Here is a 20,783-nt window from a genome sequence, read left to right on the forward strand (position 1 = left end):
AAGGATTCCGCTCTAACCTAAATCATGTGTACGAGACTCCTGTTGTATGGCTACTTGATGAGGTACCAGAGAGACGTCATATGGCAATGTCTGATCGTGCAGAGGAGTAGTAGATGATGTTCTACCTTTTGAGGACATTCCGCCTGACTTGAGTTTTGAAGACTTAGAACGTACTTTCCCTCGCTTTAGTAGTTTAGAGGGACTAGGTGAGTATAGAGTCTAGGCTAGCCTGGGTGCCAGCTTAAAGACTTCTTGAACAGATCAAGACCTGGGATATTGTATGTATATATATTTATATAGTTATTATTTAGCTATATCTAGGGGTGTTCTAACTAAAGATCTTTACTCTAATAAAGGCTGAATCACCGAATGTTGTCAACTGCTTCTGATATATTTATGTATGGTTGTTCATAATTGTATTATCTATTATCATTTGTCACTTGATTATTAATGATTCTGTTTATTAATCTAAACGTTTTCAAAAAAAAAAGTACCTCGGAAAATAACTACGCTTTTAACAATGATTCAGGCTCATATAATAAATAATAGATAATAATTAGGAAGACATGTTGGTAGCGCTCAGTTTCTAGTATGATCATGACGTACCAGAACAGGAGTCCTCATCAAGTAGCCACACAACAGGAGTCTCGTACACAGGATTTAGGTTAAAGTTCACGTACAAACGGGGTGCAGACATTGGTTGGTCGCACTGTATATACATATAAACAGAGAACGAGATTCACCCTAGACTCAGAAGACTACCTAGAGTGGAATCCTTTTTGCATACGATTGTCAGTGAGCTACGGAAGGGAACTCATGCTTCCATCTGAAGGGGGAAAGGAGAGAGAAGGAGTAAGAACTGGGGAATTCTTAGTAGGGCCGGGGTTATTAGTTAAGTTCATTAATTCTGTGTTGTTTAGTAGATGAATAGCAAAATATAGTAAAGCAGTAAATAGAAGAATCAGATAATTAGAGAAAATAGAGAATACAAAAAGCAAAACACGAACGAAAGAATACAAGAAAATAAGCCACAGACACTGAGAATAGAATACAAACAAACAAAGCATACATTCATTCAACATTCATAATAGAGGAAATACACAACCAAGTATGATGCATGTCTGTCCTATGCAGGCCATGAGCTCACGTGTCAGTTTACACCCTGCAGCCCGACATTACCTAGGAACAAGTCCCAGATATGGTTTTCCTTTGTGTCCTTAGTGCATACGTGTCGGTGGTAAGAATACGACTCCTTCGTGACTACTGGAAGTCGGCACAAAGCTCGACCCCATAATATACGCACAAGGGAAAATAGTGATCCTCAGTTCGTGGGCGTCCCCGAGATCAATTCACAAACAAAACAAAGATCCTCAGTTCGTGGGTTTCCCTGAGATCAACATATAGCAACAAACACGATCCTCAGTTCGTGGGCTATACCCGAGATCAATACTCAACAATACAGTAATCTTCAGTTCGTAGGTTATACCCGAGATCAACATACAACAGTTTGTGGGTTATTCGCGTAATCAATGATTATCAGTTCGGGGGTTTTTCCCACATATAAAATAGTTAACAGTTCGTAGGTTTCCCCAAGATCAATGATCATTCAGTTCGTGGGTACTTCCCGTATTTAACCAATTATCCATCCGTGCGTTTTACTACTCTTTTCTCTTTGTATGTTTACTCTGTTCTAATTACTCTTTTCTCTGTATCTGTTTCCTCTGCTCTCATTACTCTTTTCTCTATATTCCTTTTACTCTTTTTTTCTTTATCTCTTTACTTTACTCTGGTTGCTCTATTCTCTGCGTTACTTTATTCTGCTCTGATTTCTCTGTTTAATGTTTGTTTTTAAGGCTTATGTAAATTTTGGAATGAATAGTTAGCCTGTCCCAAGTATAGGTTCATTAAGTCTATACTGAAACAGTTTAACTTTTCATATAATACCTAACCCTAGTCGCAACTCAAGGACTAACTATATTGCCCTAGTTCGTTCACTAATCTCTGTCTGTTTTTCTGTCATTAAAACTTTACAGACTTTTCTTTGGTTTTTATCTTTTCTTTAACTTCTTATCTTTCCTTTATCTTTGCATCACTATCATGTTATTACCACTCCCTAGGTGTTTTATGAAGGTAATTATGGAATTCTGCACTTAAAGTTGTCTTTCTAAAACTTTTACAGAAAACTGCCTTTTCCACATTATTTTATTATTTTTATTAAAATATTATTTTTAATTAAATATTATTATTTAATATTTTATTATTATTTATTATTTTATCATTAAATTTTCGAAAATTACACCACTTTAACATTTAACCTTTAAAATTCACTTTTTACCACCCGTAACTTTTAATATTTCTACTTTAACCACCCTAACTTTCAAAAATTACTAAATAACCCCCCAAACACCAAAATATTTACTTCCTTGCCCTTTTATGGATCAAAAAGGTGTTCTTCATTGTTCTTCACCACACTCAAAGTGTTCTTCGTGTTCTTCGTAAATTCTTCAGATTCTTTCTCTATTTTTACCCTTTTTCAGTCTTTTCAGCAACCGATTTTTACCATAATTCAAAATAAATTAGCAGCCACTAAAACCCCATCTTTTCCCTTGATTACAACACAAATTCAATCCCAATTTAAGGGTTAGGGTTCGTTTTTTCAGCAGCCCTCAACAACAACATTCATAGCTTAAATATAATCCAATTTCATCAAAATTTCAACAAACTTTCACCAAGAATAACTCATATAAGCAATCAATTTCAAGCATAACCAAACCATATCATAATCACAAATCTCAAACACAATCAATCAAGATTAAATTCGTCACACCCTACCTGGTTTTGCTGCTCCAAATTCGGTTATACTTTCAGGTGGTCCTTAAGCACTTTTTCCTCCTAAATCACATTAAGAAGAACTTTAAATCCACAAACCCTCAACTGACCAAATCTCTCTCAGCATGTTATAAAGGGATATCTCACTTTAGACTTGCTGAAAATTAACGTTTCTTGGCTCACAAGTCAAGCTAAGCATGATTCCTAAGGAAGAACATCAAGAAAACACATGTTTAAGCATGTTTCTTTGAAACCGAAGCAAAAGGGAGATGGTGCAGCCAACACACCTTGATTCCAGCCTTGATAAGTCATATGATTATGTAGAGAAAGAAGAGAGGATCATTTTGGTGAAATCGGAATTTTGATTTGAGTTTTAGTTCAGAAGAAATCAAGCTTTGAAGATTAAGTGTTCATGAAAGTTTCTCTCTTTTCTCTCTTGTTATTTTCAGCCAAAATGATGAAATGAGACATCCTTGGAGGTCTTGGGGATGTAGGGTGAGTTGTGATTGGTTGGCTTGGAGGTGGGTTAAAATAATATTAAAATATTTCAGGTGTATAACTACTAAAACTAGATGTATCGGAACACTTGTAAAAATATCTCTAAAAATTCTTTTCTGTGCTACTAGCATAAATAACACCAGTAACATATTTATTATGAGAATAGAGTATGTATGAGGAGGCCTTAGCATTGCTAAAGTCATTAGGGAGTGCTAGTGCTAAGCTGCACCAGTAAACTGTGAACCCGGTTAAACCGATTTTCTGTTTTTAACTAAAATAGACCAGGTAAACTTATAATATCATTCAATCACCTTCTAATACTAATATAATGATAATATTATCCTATTATCACTCTTCTCTCATGAATTGAGTCCGGTTCATCAAACAGAGACTATTTACGAAAACTAGAATCAAAACTCCTAACCGATACGGTTCAAAAACTAGGTTCTTCACGATTGTGTTGTCGGGCTTGTCTCAACTAAAGTCCTGAGTTAAAGATAATATAATGACAATGAGGATTGAGATTCTTGATGATATAGAAGAGGTGTTCCCTTTACTGATCTTTCGGAGAAATCCGTGTCTTCAGAAAAGATCTCGCGTACTCGAAAATTAGGGTTGATACATTTTACCCTCCTAAAAGAAAATTTTGCCCTCAAAATTTCAGCCACATGCAAGAATCCATCTTCAAGTGATCTTTTTTCATCAAATTTTCACCAAAATTTCAACAAGAATCACTCATATAAACAATCAATTTCAAGCATAACCAAACCATATCATAATCACACATCTCAAACACAATTAATCAAGATTAATTTTACCAAACCCTACCTTGATTTGCTGCTCCAACTCCGGTTACTCTTTGAAGTGTTCTTAAAGCACTTTTTCCTCCTAAAACACATCAAGAACAACTTTAAATCCATAAAACCTTAACTGACCAAACCATAATCAACATGTTAGGAAGGGATTCCTCACTTTAGACGTGCTGGGAATTGAAGATTCTTGGCTCACAAGTCAAGCTAAGCAAGAGATCTAAGGAAGAACATCAAGAAACACATGTTTTAAACATGCTTCCCTGAAAACTGAATTCAAAGGGGAAAGGGACAGCCATCTAACCTTATTTCTAGCCTTGATAAGTTACATGGTTATGTAGAGGAAGAAGAGAGGATCATTTTGGTGAAATCGGAGTTTTCATTTGAGTTTTAGTTCAGAAGAAATCAAACTTTGAAGATTAAGTGTTCATGAAGTTTTCTCTCTTTTCTCTCCTTTCAATTTCGGCCAAAGGGAGTAAATGAACAGCCTTGGAGTGTCTTGGGGGTGTAGGGAGAGTTGTGATTGGTTGGCTTGGAGGTGGGTTAAAATAATATTAAAATATCTCGGTGTATAACTACTAAAACTAGATGTATCGGAACACTTGTAAAAACATCTCTAAAAATTCTTTTCTGAGCTACTATCATAAATGACACTAGTAACATATTTAATATGAGAATAGAACATATATGATGAGTCATTAGCATTGCTAAAGTCATCAGAGAGTGTTGGTGCTAAGCTGCACCAGTAAACTATGAATCCGGTTAAACTGATTTCCTATTTTTAACTAAACCAAACCAGGTAACCTTATAATATCATTCAAGAAACTTCTAATACTAATATAATGATAATATTATACTATTATCTTTCTTCTCGCTTGAATCGAGTTCGGTTTGGAAAACTGAGACTATTTACGAAAATCAGAATCAAAACTCCTAACCGATACGGTTCAAAAACTAGGTTCTTCGTGACTGCGTTATCGAGCTTGCCTCAAAAGAGATCCTAGATTAAGCATGGCATAATGACAATGATGATTGAAATGCTTGATGATATAGCAGAGGTTCTCCCCTTACTGATCTTCTGGAGAAATCCGTATTTTCAGAAAAGATCTCGTGTACTCGAAAAACTGGGTTGTTACATTCTACCCTCCTAAAAGAAAATTTTGCCCTCAAAATTTTAACAACGTGCAGAATCCATCATCAGGCAGTCTACTTCCTTCAAGCCATCCTAACAAAGAGATCAGTCCATTCCTTACGGCACCCAAATCTCACATAGTCATACAGAATGAGCAAATACTTGGTTGTGGCATTTAGACTCTGCAATTTTGACATCGAGGTAGGGGATTTATTTTTAAAATCAAACATTTTTAATTTAGAATGCCTACAAGGTTAATTTGATAATTGCAAATAATTAACAATGGTTAAAAATTGATTAATTGATGTGAATTGCTTGACATGTGTTTGAGAATAGTTAGCTATTGTGATTATTGTGAATTATGAATTAGTATTGGATGCGGTTGTGATGACTCTAAATTATAAGTGAAATTAGATACGGTTGTGAATTGTATTTTGAATTACTGATTTTTGTAATAAGTTGGCTGAGATTTTGATCTTGAATGAATTATTTTGAATTGTTTGATATTGAATTGGAATTTTTACATATTGGAATGGCTGTGAAATGGACTTGTGATGGGTTGGAATTAGTTGAAATGGGGCTGTGAATGATGATTTATTTAATGTTCCTTATCCATATTCTTTTATAAAATCCCTAATTTCTAACCCTAATTCCCAAATTGGAAATCAGAAACCCTAATTCCCAAATTCACAAAAAACCCTAACCCTAGCACCCCTCACCACAGCCGCACCCCACCCCCTTACACCCCCTTCAGTGCAACTTCAAAAATGGAAAAATCCGATAGGGAGAGTGAGGAAACGGAGAAGAGAATAGAGGAAGCAGGGGCTGTTCGCCGTCACTGCCACCTCCCTGGAGCTCGTCGCCGAGCTGCTTCACGTCGTCGTCCCGTCCATGGAGCCATAAGCTCGCGTCACCGCCGATCTGTCCACAAGTCGTCGTCTAGGGGACAGAATCATGAAGAGAGAGAGACGCACGAACAAGAGAGGCCCGCAATCAACCTTGTCGCTGCCATCCTTGCACCACCGCCGTCGCCCTTATCGCCGCTCCGTGCAGCCTGCTTCGTCACTGCCGTCGAGGTCTTCATCGTCGCCGTCACTAGAGGTCTATGAACAGAGAGAAGACGTGTGAGGAATGAGAAACCTTCCCCGTCACCGTTCCACCTCAACCTGGCGTTGCTGTCATCGTCGCCAGGGAAGTCGCCTTCGCCGTCGTGGCCTGGTGCCGTCGATGGAAGCCACCGTCATCGCCTGAGAAGAACCCGAAGAGAGAGAGGGAGCCCGTAGACTCTAAGCTGGCACCCAGGCTAGCCTAGACTCTATACTCACCTAGTCCCTCTAAACTACTAAAGCGAGAGAAAGTACGTTCTAAGTCTTCAAAACTCAAGTCAGGTGGAACGTCATCAAAAGGCGGAACATCATCTACTACTCCTCTGCATGATCAGACATCGCCATATGACGTCTCTCTGGTACCTCATCAAGTAGCCACACAACAGGAGTCTCGTACATACGATTTAAATAAAAGTTTGCATACAAACGGGGTGCAAACGTTGGCTGGTCTCACAGTATATACATATAAACAGGTAACAGAGTTCACTCTAGACTCAGAAGACTACCTAGAGCGGAATCCTCTTTGCAAAACGATCATCAACGAACTACGGAAGGATACTCTTGCTCCCGTCTGAGGGGGAAGGGAGAGAGAAGGGGTAAGAACTGGGGAGTTCTTAGTAGGACCGAGGTTATTAATTACGTTTATTAATTCCGTGTTGTTTAGTAGGAAAATAGTAGAGTACAGAAAGCAGTAAATAGAAGATACAGATAAATAGAGAAAATAGAGAAAATAGGAAGCAAAACACAAATAAAAGAATACAAGAAAACAAAACACAGACACAAAGAATAGAATGAAAACAAAGAAAGCATACATTCAAATAACAATCATAACAGAGGAAATGCGCAACCAAGTATGATGCATGTCTGTCCTATGCAGGCCATGAGCTCACAAGTTGGTTTACACCCTGCATCCTGACATTACCTAGGAACTAGTCCTAGATATGGCTTTATCTCTGTAGGTGAACTTCGGCCTACAGAAACAGCACTCCCATAAGTGAACTTCGGCTTACTGGAATAGTCTAAACACAACAGAACAACTTTCTGTAGGTGAACTTCGGCCTACAGAAATAGCACCTCTGTGAGTGAACTTCGGCTTACAAAAATGGTGCCCCTGTAAGTGAACTTCAGCTTACAGGTATCACAACTCTCTGTAGGTGAACTTCGGCCTACAGGAGCAACACCCTGAGATACACAATTGATATTCATTACAGGTAAACTTCGGCCTACAGGAATAACAACTTACTGTAGGTGAACTGGGCCTACAGGACCTCTAAGTAGTTAGAGTTTGCTGACTTAACTTGTTTGGTACAATAGATTTTTTTTTCGAGTAATGTTTAGGAAATTATTTTTTTTAACTAATATTTTTAAAATTATTTATTTATCTTAAATTATAAACCTTAAATCATAAATTTCTAATTCTGAATATTAAATTATAAATTTAGATTCTAAAATTAGCTTATGTTATCTGAATAAAAATTAATTTTTATATTTTTTTATTTTTTATTGTTTTTTTGTTAGGAGTATTCTATCTAACTGACTGTAGAATTCGTTAGCTGAAACTAAATATAGAACAGACTACTCAATTGATATTGGATTCTTGATAACAAGTGGTTGTTTGGCATATTTTTTCATCTTCAATATTATTTTATTTTGCCATTGTTAAACGAGTTAGTTCTTACTTTCGGTCTTACGTATTACATTTTTTATATCAAAAATAAAAATTTAATATTGCTTCATATTTATTTTAGAAATTAATAGTTATTCTTTAAAAATTAACAATTTTATATATTTTATTATGTGGGTTAACTCGATTATTATTCGTGTGACCCAAGTTAAATGATGCAATTTTATTATATAATTAGAAATATAAAATTATTATGTGAATACTAAATTCAGTGATCAAATTAATTATTATATATTAAAGATATTTATATATGTTATTTCTCATATTTTTTCAATAATATAATCAGTTATTAGAATAATTAAATTTAACATATTATAATCAAATTTATGTTATAATAATGAAATGTTTTTATAAAAATAAAATCAAACTTTTTTATAAACACTAAATATATATTTTTATATGGTAATTGATTGGTTACTTTTTTTTTTTTGGTATTTATATAACATGATTCATTTATAACACTAAAAGAAAATATAATCTTTACCTTCTATAGGAAATCTTTAATATCATAAAACAAGAAATAATCAAATATATATTTGTCAGATCTTCTGCACCTCTTTAAATTTTATGAATTATGATTGTTATGATGGGTTGTTGTTCGCAGGTTTTCAAGATTTTGGTATCTTTATAGGCGACAACTTTGTTTGATTATATATATAATTTGTATAATATGAGAATGACATTTTTATATGAGAATATATTTATAGTTATTGAATAGTTTTAATAATTAAGATTAAATATACTTAATAAATAATATTTTAAATGTATTTATTGAATTCATCATGATAATACATTTAAAATTATTATATATATAATTATTATTTTTAATTTTTATTAAAATATATTTAATAAAGATATTAAAATAATTAATTTCATATAACCATAAAAAAACATAATTAAAAAAATATACACAAACAATACTTTGTTAAAAAATAGAATCATATAATAATTAAAAATATTTCATTTCAATATATATTACAACTTCATCTAAAATACTTTAGCCTAGACCCTATACTCACCTAGTCCCTCTAAAATACTAAAGCGAGGGAAAGTACATTCTAAGTCTTCAAAACTCAAGTCAGGTGGAACGTCATCGAAAGGTAGAACATCATCTGTTACTCATCTGCACGATCAGACATTGCCATATGACGTCTCTCTAGTACCTCATCAAGTAGCCACATAACAGGAGTCTTATACATAGGATTTAGGTTAAAGTTCACGTACAAACGGGGTGCAGTCATTGGCTGGTCTCACTGTATATACATATAAACAGAGAACGAGATTCACCCTAGACTCAGAAGACTATCTAGAGCGGAATCCTCCTTGCAGAACCATCATCAACAAACTACGATAAGGTACTCTTGCTTCCATATGAAGGGGGAAGGGAGAGAGAAGGGGTAAGAACTGGAGAGTTCTTAGTAGGGACGGGGTTATTAGTTAAGTTCATTAATTCTGTGTTGTTTAGCAGGCAAATAGAAGAATACAAAAAAGCAGTAAATAGAAGATACAGATAAATAAAAGAGATAGAGAAAATAGAAAATAGAACACAAACAGAAGAATACAAGAAAACAAAACACAGACACAGAAGATAGAATGCAAACAAAGAAAGCATACATTCATACAACAATCATAACAGAGAAAATACACAACCAAGTATGATGCATGTCTGTCCTATGCAGGCCATGAGCTCACATGTCGGTTTACACCCTGCATCCCGACATTACCCAGGAACTAGTCCTAGATATGGCTTTATCTCTGTAGGTGAACTTCGGCCTACAGAAACAGCACTCCCATAAGTGAACTTCGGCTTATAGGAATAGTCTAAACACAACAGAACAACTTTCTGTAGGTGAACTTTGGCCTACAGAAATGACACCTCTGTAAGTGAACTTCGGCTTACAGGAATAATCTAAACACAACAAAATAACTTTCTGTAGGTGAACTTCAGCCTACAGAAATAGCACTTCTGTAAGTGAACTTCGGCTTACAGAAATAGCACCCCTGTAAGTGAACTTTGGCTTACAGGTATCACAACTCTCTGTAGGTGAACTTCGGCCTACAGGAGCAACACCCTGAGATACACAATTGATATTCACTGTAGGTGAACTTTGGACTACAGGAATAACAACTCACTGTAGGTGAACTTGGGCCTACAGGACCTCTAGGGCCAAAGGAAAAGCAGCAGATGAACATACAACAGAGCATCATGCCACAAGGCTTAACTCTTTTCACTTTGACTTTTACTCGGCTCTGATTACTCTTTTCTCTATATCTCTTTACTTTTCTCTGGTTACTCTGTTCTCTGTATTTCTCTACTCTGCTCTGATTTCTCTGTTTAACGTATGTATTTAAAGCTTATGTAAATTTCGGTATGAATAGTTAGCTTGTCCCAAGTATAGGTTCATTAAGTCTATACTGAAACAGTTTAACTTTTCATATAATACCTATCCCTAGTCGCAATTCAACGACTAACTATGCTGCCCTAGTTTGTTCACTAATCTCTGTCTGATTTTCTGTTATTAGAACTTTACAGACTTTTCTTTAACTTTTTATCTTTCTTTTATCTTTGCCTCACTAATATGTTCTTACCACTCCCTAAGTGTTTTATGAAGGTAATTATGAGATTCTGCACTTAAAGTTGTCTTTCTAAAGCTTTTACAGAAAACTGCCTTTTCCGTATTATTTTATTATTTTTATTAAAATATTATTTTTAATTAAATATTATTATTTAATATTTTATTATTATTTATTAGTTTATCATTAATTTTCGAAAATTAACTTACCTTTTACTTTTAACCTTTAAAATTCAATTTTTACCACCCATAACTTTTAATAATTCTACTTTAACCACCCTAACTTTTGGAAACTACCAAATAACCCCTTAAACACCAAAATTTTTACTTCCTTGCCCTTTTAAGGATCTAAAGCCTATTCTTAATTTTTCTTCATTACACTCAAAGTGTTCTTCATGTTCTTCGTAAATTCTCTAGATTCTTTCTCTGTTTTTACCCGTTTTTCAATCTTTTCAGTAACCGATTTTTACCATAATTCAAAATAAAATTGCAGCCACTAAAGCCCCTTATTTCATACTTGATTTCAACACAAATTCAACCCCAATTTAAGTCCTAGGGTTCGTTTTTCCAGCATCCATGAAGAACACAAATTCAAAGTTGAATATCATCAAATTTTATCAAATTTTCACCAAAATTTCAACAAGAATCACTCATATAAACAATCAATTTCAAGCACAGCCAAACCATAATCACACAACTTAAACACAATCAATCAAGATTAAATTCGTTAAACCCTACTTGATTTTGCTGCTCCAAATTCGGTTATACTTTCAGGTGGTCCTTAAGCACTTTTTCCTCCTAAATCACATCAAGAACAAATTTAAATCCACAAACCCTCAACTGACCAAATCTCTCTCAGCATGTTAGGAAGGGATATCTCACCTTAGAATTGCTGGAAATTAATGTTTCTTGGCCCTCAAGTCAAGTTTAGCATGATTCCTAAGGAAGAACATCAAGAAAATACATGTTTAAGCATGTTTCCTCGAAAACCAAATTGAAGAGGGAGGGAGACAGACATCTCATCTTATTTCTAGCCTTGATATATTATATGATTATGTAGAGGAAGAAGAGAGGATCATTTTGGTGAAATCGGAGTTTTGATTTAAGTTTTAGTTCAGAAGAAATCAAGCTTTGAAGATTTAAGTGTCATGAAAGTTTCTCTCTTTTCTCTCTTCTCATTTTTGGCCAAAGGGAGTAAATGACCAGCCTTGGAGTGTCTTTGGGGTGTAAGGTGAGTTGTGATTGGTTGGCTCGAAGGTGGATTGAAATAATATTAAAATATCTCAGGTGTACAACAACTAAAACTAGATGTATCGGAATACTTGTAAAAATATCTCTAAAAATTATTTTCTGAGCTACTAGCATAATTGACACTAGTAACATATTTATTATGAGAATAAAACATGTATAATGAGGCCTTAGCATTGCTAAAGTCATCAGAGAGTGCTGGTGCTAAGCTGCACCAGTAAACTGTGAACCCGGATAAATCAATTTCCTGTTTTTAACTAAAACAGGCCAGGTAACCTTATAATATTATTCAAGCATCTTATAATACTACTATAATAATAGTATTATACTATTATCTCTCTTCTCTCATGAATCATGTCCGGTTTGTCAAACAGAGACTATTTACAAAAACTAGAACCAAAACTCCTAACCGACACGATCCAAAAACTAGGTTCTTCGTGATTGCGTTATCGAGCTTGACTCAGAAAAAGTTCTAGCTTAAGGATAAAATAATGGCAATGAAGAATGAGATGCTTGATGATACAGCAGAGGAGTTCCCTTTACTAATCTTCCGGAGAAATCCGTGCCTTCAGAAAAGATCTCGCGTACTTGAAAAACGGGGTTGTTACATTGGTGATGGTATAAGTATGATAGAGGTTTGATTTTGTGTAAAATATGCCTTTCAAACTATTTTGGGTGTATTGGTTTGAGTTCCAATGCTTCGGTTGTGGAAAAAGTGTAAATTTGGTAAAAGCCTAAATTTTGGCGAAAACAGATTTTTAGCCAACTTCATCGGGCCTAACTCGGTTTTCGGAGTTGAAAATTCAACAAAATTGGATTTTTATAAAAATTTATTCAATAATATTTCCAATGGTTCAAGAATGGTTGAAAAATGAATTTTGTAAAAAAAGTTATGAACGCTTGAAAATCTGGTTTCAAAACTGAATTCTACAGAAGTTGCAGCATTTTGAGGTCAAGCGCACGCATGATGGGCATTCCAGAATTTAAAAGATTTCGTATGAGTACCATGCGTACGTGCAAAACTAGACTCGTGTGTAGGCATGAGGCATGCATACGCACAACCACCCAATTTTACAGAAAATGTATTTTTGTATTTTTAATCATTCTTCGAGCCTTCTAAACCTCTGTAAACCCTGTTGTGAGTTTAGAGCCGGTGAAATAGAGGGTAGAGGAGTTAGGAACGAGACTGAATAAGTCGAGACAGTGAATTGAAGAAAGATGAACTAAATATGAAGTGAAGTATGATGAGAATTAATTATGATGATGAGGAATAATAATGAGTGATAATTGATTTTGATTGAGGTATGATGATGATTATGAGTTTGAGAGAGGATGATGATTGAGTATGATCAAGATATGATGAGGACGATGAGGAAAATGAGTTATGGTGATGACTGATGATGATTATTATTGTGAAAGGAGTAAAATGGAATTGAGAAGGAAGTCAATAATGAAAATTAACTCTGATTTGAGATATACCTACCTAGGAAGTGCAGTTGAGTGATTCTACTTGCCGCAATAGAGTGATTCTACTTGCTTTCGGATATGATTGCAATACAGTGAAGTGATTCCACTTGCCGCAGTAGAGTGATTCTACTTGCTTCCAGATGTAATTGCAATGCAGTGGAGTGATTCAACTTGCCGCAGTGGAGTGATTCCACTTGCCAAATATACCTGTCTGGATAGATGCAATGAAGTGATTCTACTTGCTCTAGACATGTCGGGGTTAGCTATATAACCGACAGATGAAACTCATCGGTCATAGGACAGGCATGCATAATTTGTACTTGTTTGACTTGCTTGAGTTTGCTACTTGTCATGACTTGTTTATTTGTACTTATTAAATGATTATATGCTAATTGCTTTACTTGTAATTACTTGTGATTTACTTGATGGACTTGCTTGTGTTTGTATAACTGAGAGGTCCCTCATGCTGGTGTCGGTTGACGCTAAGTGTAACACCCTAACACAGAGCTTTACGCTTAAGTTCATAAATCAGAGGTGGCGGAGTATTACGACCTCTAAAAGTAAGATACGTGCACACACACACACACACACACACACACACACACACACATGAAGAATAGTTTAACTAGGAGCCTTAAAGAAAAGTTGAATAAAAAAAACTTGAGATTTGCATCACACTCGAAATGGTTAAGCGTAGAAGGGATAGATAACAACGCACAGAAAAGATACTATACATACTAATATAGAGTTCCAAAGATACATATAGCAAGCTCCAGACATAACCTGCGAAGCAAAGGCCGAGCAGAGTATATGTATATACATATGTACGACCCAAAAGTTTAACGAAAGACAATATATAAATCCTATTTTTTCAAGTCAAACTGTAGGAGAGACAAAATATAAATATATACAAAAGTGGAAAATATATATAAATATATATATATATATATAAACTATATACACAATAAAAGAAATCCCCAAAATGTAGATCTTCGCTTCAAGTAAGTCTCCAGCATGCTCAGCGAGGTGTCTCACGTCCTGCATCTGAAAAGCAATAGAATATGTATGGAATGAGAACTGGAGGTTCTCAATATGATAAAGGTGCCCATATAGATAATAAATAAGGTCCCAGGAAGCCAAAAGCATTCCAAAATCTCCAACAACTCAAATTAAATCCTAGAGTTCTCACTAAGCCAGAAATAAGGTGATTTTGTCTAAAGTTTCTAGTCTGACTCTTCCTAATCAGTTCTCTGCATACCTTCTAGTGACCAACCCTCAGCGTCACCTCCGCCAGCGTGAGGGATCTCTCAAAAACAAACACATACAAGTCAAATAAAGAAAACACAGATAAGGATAGCAGATACAGCAAATAGATTAAGTAGCAATTAATTATAGTTAAGCAAATAAGCAAGCCAAAACAAATGCATACTCAAACAAAATATACAAATGCATATGATGTATGTCTGCTGTATAGTCGATGAGTCTCATCTGTCGGTTATATAGCCAAACCCGACATGTCTAGTAGCGAATCCTGGACAAGAACACCACAACACAAAGCAAGTGGGGCAAAATCGCAACCCTTGCATCTTATCCACGTAACCTGGAGCAAGGGGGATGGTGTGCGAAATTGCTACTCTGAGGTTGTAAAATTTGTTGTTCGTTCTCTCCCTGGCAATGGCACCAAAAACGGATGCACAGAACCATGGTCCAAACATAACTTCACAACTTCGCACAACTAACCAGCAAGTGAACTGGGTCGTCCAAGTAATAAAACCTTACGTGAGTAAGGGTCGATCCCACGGAGATTGTCGGTATGAAGCAAGCTATGGTCACCTTGTAAATCTCAGTCAGGCGGATATCAAATGGTTATGGAGTTTTCGAAAATAAATAATAAATAAACAGAAAATAAAGATAGAAATACTTATGTAATTCATTGGTGAGAATTTCAGATAAGCGTATAGAGATGCTTTCGTTCCTCTGAATCTCTCCTTTCCCGCTGTCTTCATCCAATCAGTCTTACTCCTTTCCATGGCAAGCTTTATGTAAGGGAATCACCGTTGTCAATGGCTACATCCCATCCTCTTGTGAAAAAGGTCCAAATGCTCTGTCACGGCACGGCTAATCATCTGAGGTTCTCGATCATACTGGAATAGGATTCACCCTCCTTTTGCGTCTGTCACTATGCCCAGCACTCGCGAGTTTGAAGATCGTCACAGCCATCCCTTCCCAGATCCTACTCGGAATACCACAGACAAGGTTTAGACTTTTCGGATCTCAGGAATGGCCATCCATGGGTTCTAACTTATACCACGAAGATTCTAATAACTCAGACTCGGTCCCCTGTATTAGATATCTAAGAGATACTCATTCTAGCTTGGTTGCATGTAGAACGGAAGTGTTTGTCAGGCACGCGTTCATAAGTGAGAATGATGATGAGCGTCACATAATCATCACATTCATCATGTTCTTGGGTGCTAATGGATATCTTAGAAGCGGAATAAGTTTAATTGAATAGAAAATAGTAGTACTTTGCATTAATTCATGAGGAACAGCAGAGCTCTACACCTTAATCTATGGAGTGTAGAAACTCTACCGTTGAAAATACATAAGTGAAAGGTTCAGGCATGGCCGAGAGGCCAGCCCCAAAAACGTGATCACAGGATCAAAAATATAATCCAGGATCTTCCAAAAGATGTCTAATACAATAGTAAAAAGTCCTATTTATACTAAACTAGCTACTAGGGTTTACAGAAGTAAGTAATTAATGCATAAATCCACTTCCGGGGCCCACTTGGTGTGTGCTTGGGCTGAGCTTTAGCTTTCCACGTGCAGAGGCTCTTTCTGGAGTTGAACGCCAAGTTGTAATGTGTTTTTGGCGTTCAACTCTGGTTCGTGACGTGTTTCTGGCGTTTAACTCCAGATTGCAGCGTAGAACTGGCGTTCAACGCCCTTTTGCATCATCTAAACTCGGCCAAAGTATGGACTATTACATATTGCTGGAAAGTCCTAGATGTCTACTTTCCAACGCAATTGGAAGCACGCCATTTTGAGTTCTATAGCTCCAGAAAATCCACTTTGAGTGCAGGGAGGTCAGAATCCAACAGCATCAGCAGTCCTTCTTCAACCTCTGAATCTGATTTTTGCTCAAGTCCCTCAATTTCAGCCAGAAAATACCTGAAATCACAGAAAAACACACAAACTCATAGTAAAGTCTAGAAATATGAATTTAACATAAAAACTAATAAAAATATCCCTAAAAGTAACTAGATTCTACTAAAAACATACTAAAAACAATGCCAAAAAGTGTATAAATTATCTGCTCATCACAACACCAAACTTAAATTGTTGCTTGTCCCCAAGCAACTGAAAATCAAATAGGATAAAAAGAAGAGAATATACTATAAATTCCAAACTATCAATGAAATATAGCTCCAATCAGATGAGCGGGACTTGTAGCTTTTTGCCTCTTGAATAGTTTTGGCATCTCACTTTATCCATTGAAGTTCTGAATGATTGGCATCTATAGGAACTCAGAGTTCAGATAGTGTTATTGATTCTCCTAGTTCAGTCTGTTGATTCTTGAACACAGCTACTTTATGAGTCTTGGCCGTGGCCCTAAGCACTTTGTTTTCCAGTATTACCACCGGATACATAAATGCCACAGACACATAACTAGGTGAACCTTTTCAGATTGTGACTCAGCTTTGCTAAAGTCCCCAATTAGAGGTGTCCAAGATTCTTAAGCACACTCTTCTTTTGCTTTGGACCTTGACTTTAACCACTCAGTCTCAAGTTTTCACTTGACACCTTCACGCCACAAGCACATAGTTAGGGACAGCTTGGTTTGGCCGCTTAGACCAGGATTTTATTCTTTTAGGCCCTCCTATCCACTGATGCTCAAAGCCTTGGGATCCTTTTTATTTACCCTTGCCTTTTGATTTTAAGGGTTATTGGCTTTTTGCTCTTGCCTCTTGGTTTTAAGAGCTTTTGTGGCTTTTTCTGCTTGCTTTTTCTTTTTCTATATTTTTTTTCGCCATTTTTTTTCTTTTTTTTTTCTGCAAGCTTTTGTATTCACTGCTTTTTCTTGCTTCAAGAATCAATTTTATGATTTTTCAGATTATCAAATAACATGTCTCCTTGTCATCATTCTTTCAAGAGCCAACATATTTAACATTCTTAAACAACAACTTCAAAAGACATATGCACTGTTCAAGCATTCATTTAGAAAACAAAAAGTATTGTCACCACATCAATATAATTAAACTAAGTTCAAGGATAAATCCGAAACTCATGTACTTCTTGTTCTTTTGAATTAAAATATTTTTCATTTAAGAGAGGTGATGGATTCATATTCACTACTTTAAGGCATAGACACTTAGACACTAATGATCATGTAATAAAGACACAAACATAGATAAACATTTAACATAAGAAAACGAAAAACAGAAAGTTTAAGAACAAGGAATGAGTCCACCTTAGTGATGGTGGCGTTTTCTCCTTGAGGAACCAATGATGTCCTTCAGCTTTTCTATGTCTCTTCCTTGTCTCTGTTGCTTAATCCCTAGTGATTTTGGTGCTCCTATCCTAAGTTGCTCCCAATAATTGTGTGGGGGAAAATGTATCCCCTGAGGTATCTCAGGGATCTCTTGATTTGCAGTCAAATGTTCTACCACTGAGCTATAGATTCTTTACATGAATCTCTCCATCTCCCATGACTTGGAGGTGGAAGCTTTTGTCTTCCCTTTTCTCTTCTCTCTTTTTTTTTTTTTTGAGGTTTCTCTGGCCTTAGGTGCCATCAATGGTTATAGAAAAGCAAAATAAGCAATGCTTTTACCACACCAAACTTAGAATGTTGCTCGCCCTCGAGCAAAAGAAGAAAGAATAGATGAAGAAGAAGATGTGGATAAAACTAGGATTATAAGGAGGGAAGGTGGGGATCCTGTGGGGTCCACAGATCCTGAGATGATCCTGTGAGGTCCACAGATCTTGAGGTGTCAAGGATTTACATCCCTGCACCAATTAGGCATGTAAAATGCCTTTGCATGCAATTCTGGCGTTTAAACACCAAATTGATGCTTGTTTCTGGCGTTCAGCGCCAGCTCTTCCTCAGTGTGCATTTCTGGCATCTGAACGCCAGGATGCTGCTTGTTTCTGGCGTTCAACGCCAGATCCATGCTCTGTTCTGGCGTTGAGTGCCAGCCAGATGCTCCTTACTGGCGTTTCAACGCCAGTAAGATCCTCCTCCAGGGTGTGATTTTTCTTCTGCTGTTTTTGATTTTTTTTTTATTTATTTTGTGACTCCACATGATCATGAACCTAAAAAAACATGAAATAACAATAAAAATATATTAAAATTAGATAAATAAAAATTGGGTTACCTCCCAACAAGCGCTTCTTTAATGTCAATAGCTTGACAGTGGGCTCTCATGGAGCCTCACAGTTGTTCAGAGCATTGTTGAGACTTCCCAACACCAAACTTAGAGTTTGGATATGGGAGTTCAACACCAAACTTAGAGTTTGACTGTGGGAGCTCTGGTTGACTCTGTTTTGAGAGAAGCTTACTGTGCCTCTTTTCCATGTTTACAGAAGGATGTCCTTGAGTTTTAAACTCAAGGGAGTCCTCATTCAATTGAAGGACTAGTTCACCTCTGTTAACATCAATCACAGCTCTTACTGTGGCTAGGAAGGGTCTTCCAAGGATGATGGATTCATCCTCATCCTTCCCAGTATCTAGGATTATGAAATCAGCAGGGATGTAAAGACCTTCAACCTTTACTAATATGTCCTCTACTTGTCCATAAGCCTATTTTCTGGAATTTTCTGCCATCTCTAATGAGATTTTAGCAGCTTGTACCTCAAAGATTCCCAGTTTCTCCATTACAGAGAGTGGCATGAGGTTTATTTCTGACCCCAGGTCACATAGAGCCTTCTCAAAGGTCATGGTGCCTATGGTACAAGGTATCAGGAACTTTCCAGGATCCCATTTCTTCTGAGGTAATCTCAGTTGATCCAATGCATTTAGTTCATTGGTGAACAGGGGAGGTTCATCTCCCCAAGTCTTATTACCAAATAACTTGGCATTCAGCTTCATGATTGCACCAAGGAACTTGGCAACTTGCTCTTCAGTAACATCTTCATTCTCTTCAGAAGAGGAATACTCATCAGAGCTCATGAATGGCATAAGGAGGTTTAATGGAATCTCTATGGTCTCTAGATGAGCCTCAGAGTCCTTTGGTTCCTCAGAAGGAAACTCCTTATTGATCACTGGATGTCCCAGGAGGTCTTCCTCCTTGGGATTCACGTCCTTCTCCTCTCTTGTGGGTTCGGCCATGATGGTCAATTCAATGGCCTTGCACTCTCCTTTTGGATTTTCTTCTGTATTACTTGGGAGAGTACTAGGAGGGATTTCAGTGATCCTTTTACTCAGCTGGCCCACTTGTGCCTCCAAATTTCTAATGGAGGACCTTGTTTCATTCATGAAACTTACAGTGGCCTTAGATAGATCAGAGACTAAATTTGCTAAGCTAGATGGATTCTGCTCAGAATTCTCTTTCTGTTGCTGAGTGGATGATGGAAAAGGTTTACTATTGTTAAACCTATTTCTTCCATCATTATTAAAGCCTTGTTGAGGCTTTTGTTAATCCTTCCATGAGAGATTTGGGTGATTTCTCCATGAGGGATTATAGGTGTTTCCATATGGTTCACCCATGTAATTCACCTCTGCTATTGCAGGGTTCTCAGGATCATAAACTTCTTCTTTAGAAGATGCCTCTTGAGTATTATTGGATGCAGCTTGCATTCCATTCAGACTCTGAGAAATCATATTGACTTGCTAAGTCAATATTTTATTCTGAGCCAATATGGCATTCAGAGTATCAATTTCAAGAACTCCCTTCTTCTGAGGCGTCCCATTATTCACAGGATTCCTCTCAGAAGTGTACATGAACTGGTTATTAGCAACCATGTCAATAAGTTCTTGAGCTACTGCAGGCATTTTCTTTAGGTGAATGGATCCACCTGCAGAAGTATCCAATGACATCTTAGCTAATTCAGACAGACCATCATAGAATATATCCAGGATGGTCCATTCTGAAAGCATATCAGAAGGACACTTTTTGGTCAGTTCCTTGTATCTCTCCCAAGCTTCATAGAGGGATTCACCTTCCTTCTGTCTGAAGGTTTGAACATCCACTCTAAGCTTACTCAGCTTTTGAGGAGGAAAGAACTTGGCTAAGAAAGCCTTGACCAGCTTATCCCAAGAGTTCAGGCTATCCTTATGTTGAGAGTCCAACCATATTCTAGCTCTATCTCTCACAGCAAAAGGGAAAAGCATGAGCCTGTAGACTTCAGGATCTACTCCATTAGTCTTAACAGTATCACAGATCTGCAAGAATTCAGTTAAGAACCCATGAAACTTGCAGTTTTGTTGCATCAGAG

The 20,783-nt window shown here is 36.5% G+C and overlaps 1 non-coding gene across 1 annotated transcript; it reads left to right on the forward strand.

The window, feature by feature from the left end:
• The first annotated feature begins 20,439 nt into the window (after window positions 1-20,439).
• On the forward strand, window positions 20,440-20,547 carry LOC112788647 (small nucleolar RNA R71). The gene has a single exon (XR_003196004.1). It is a non-coding gene; the product is annotated as a small nucleolar RNA R71 (small nucleolar RNA).
• Window positions 20,548-20,783: the final 236 nt, after the last annotated feature.

Source organism: Arachis hypogaea, chromosome 20, assembly GCF_003086295.3.
Source record: "Arachis hypogaea cultivar Tifrunner chromosome 20, arahy.Tifrunner.gnm2.J5K5, whole genome shotgun sequence".
NCBI classification, from domain to species: domain Eukaryota; kingdom Viridiplantae; phylum Streptophyta; class Magnoliopsida; order Fabales; family Fabaceae; genus Arachis; species Arachis hypogaea.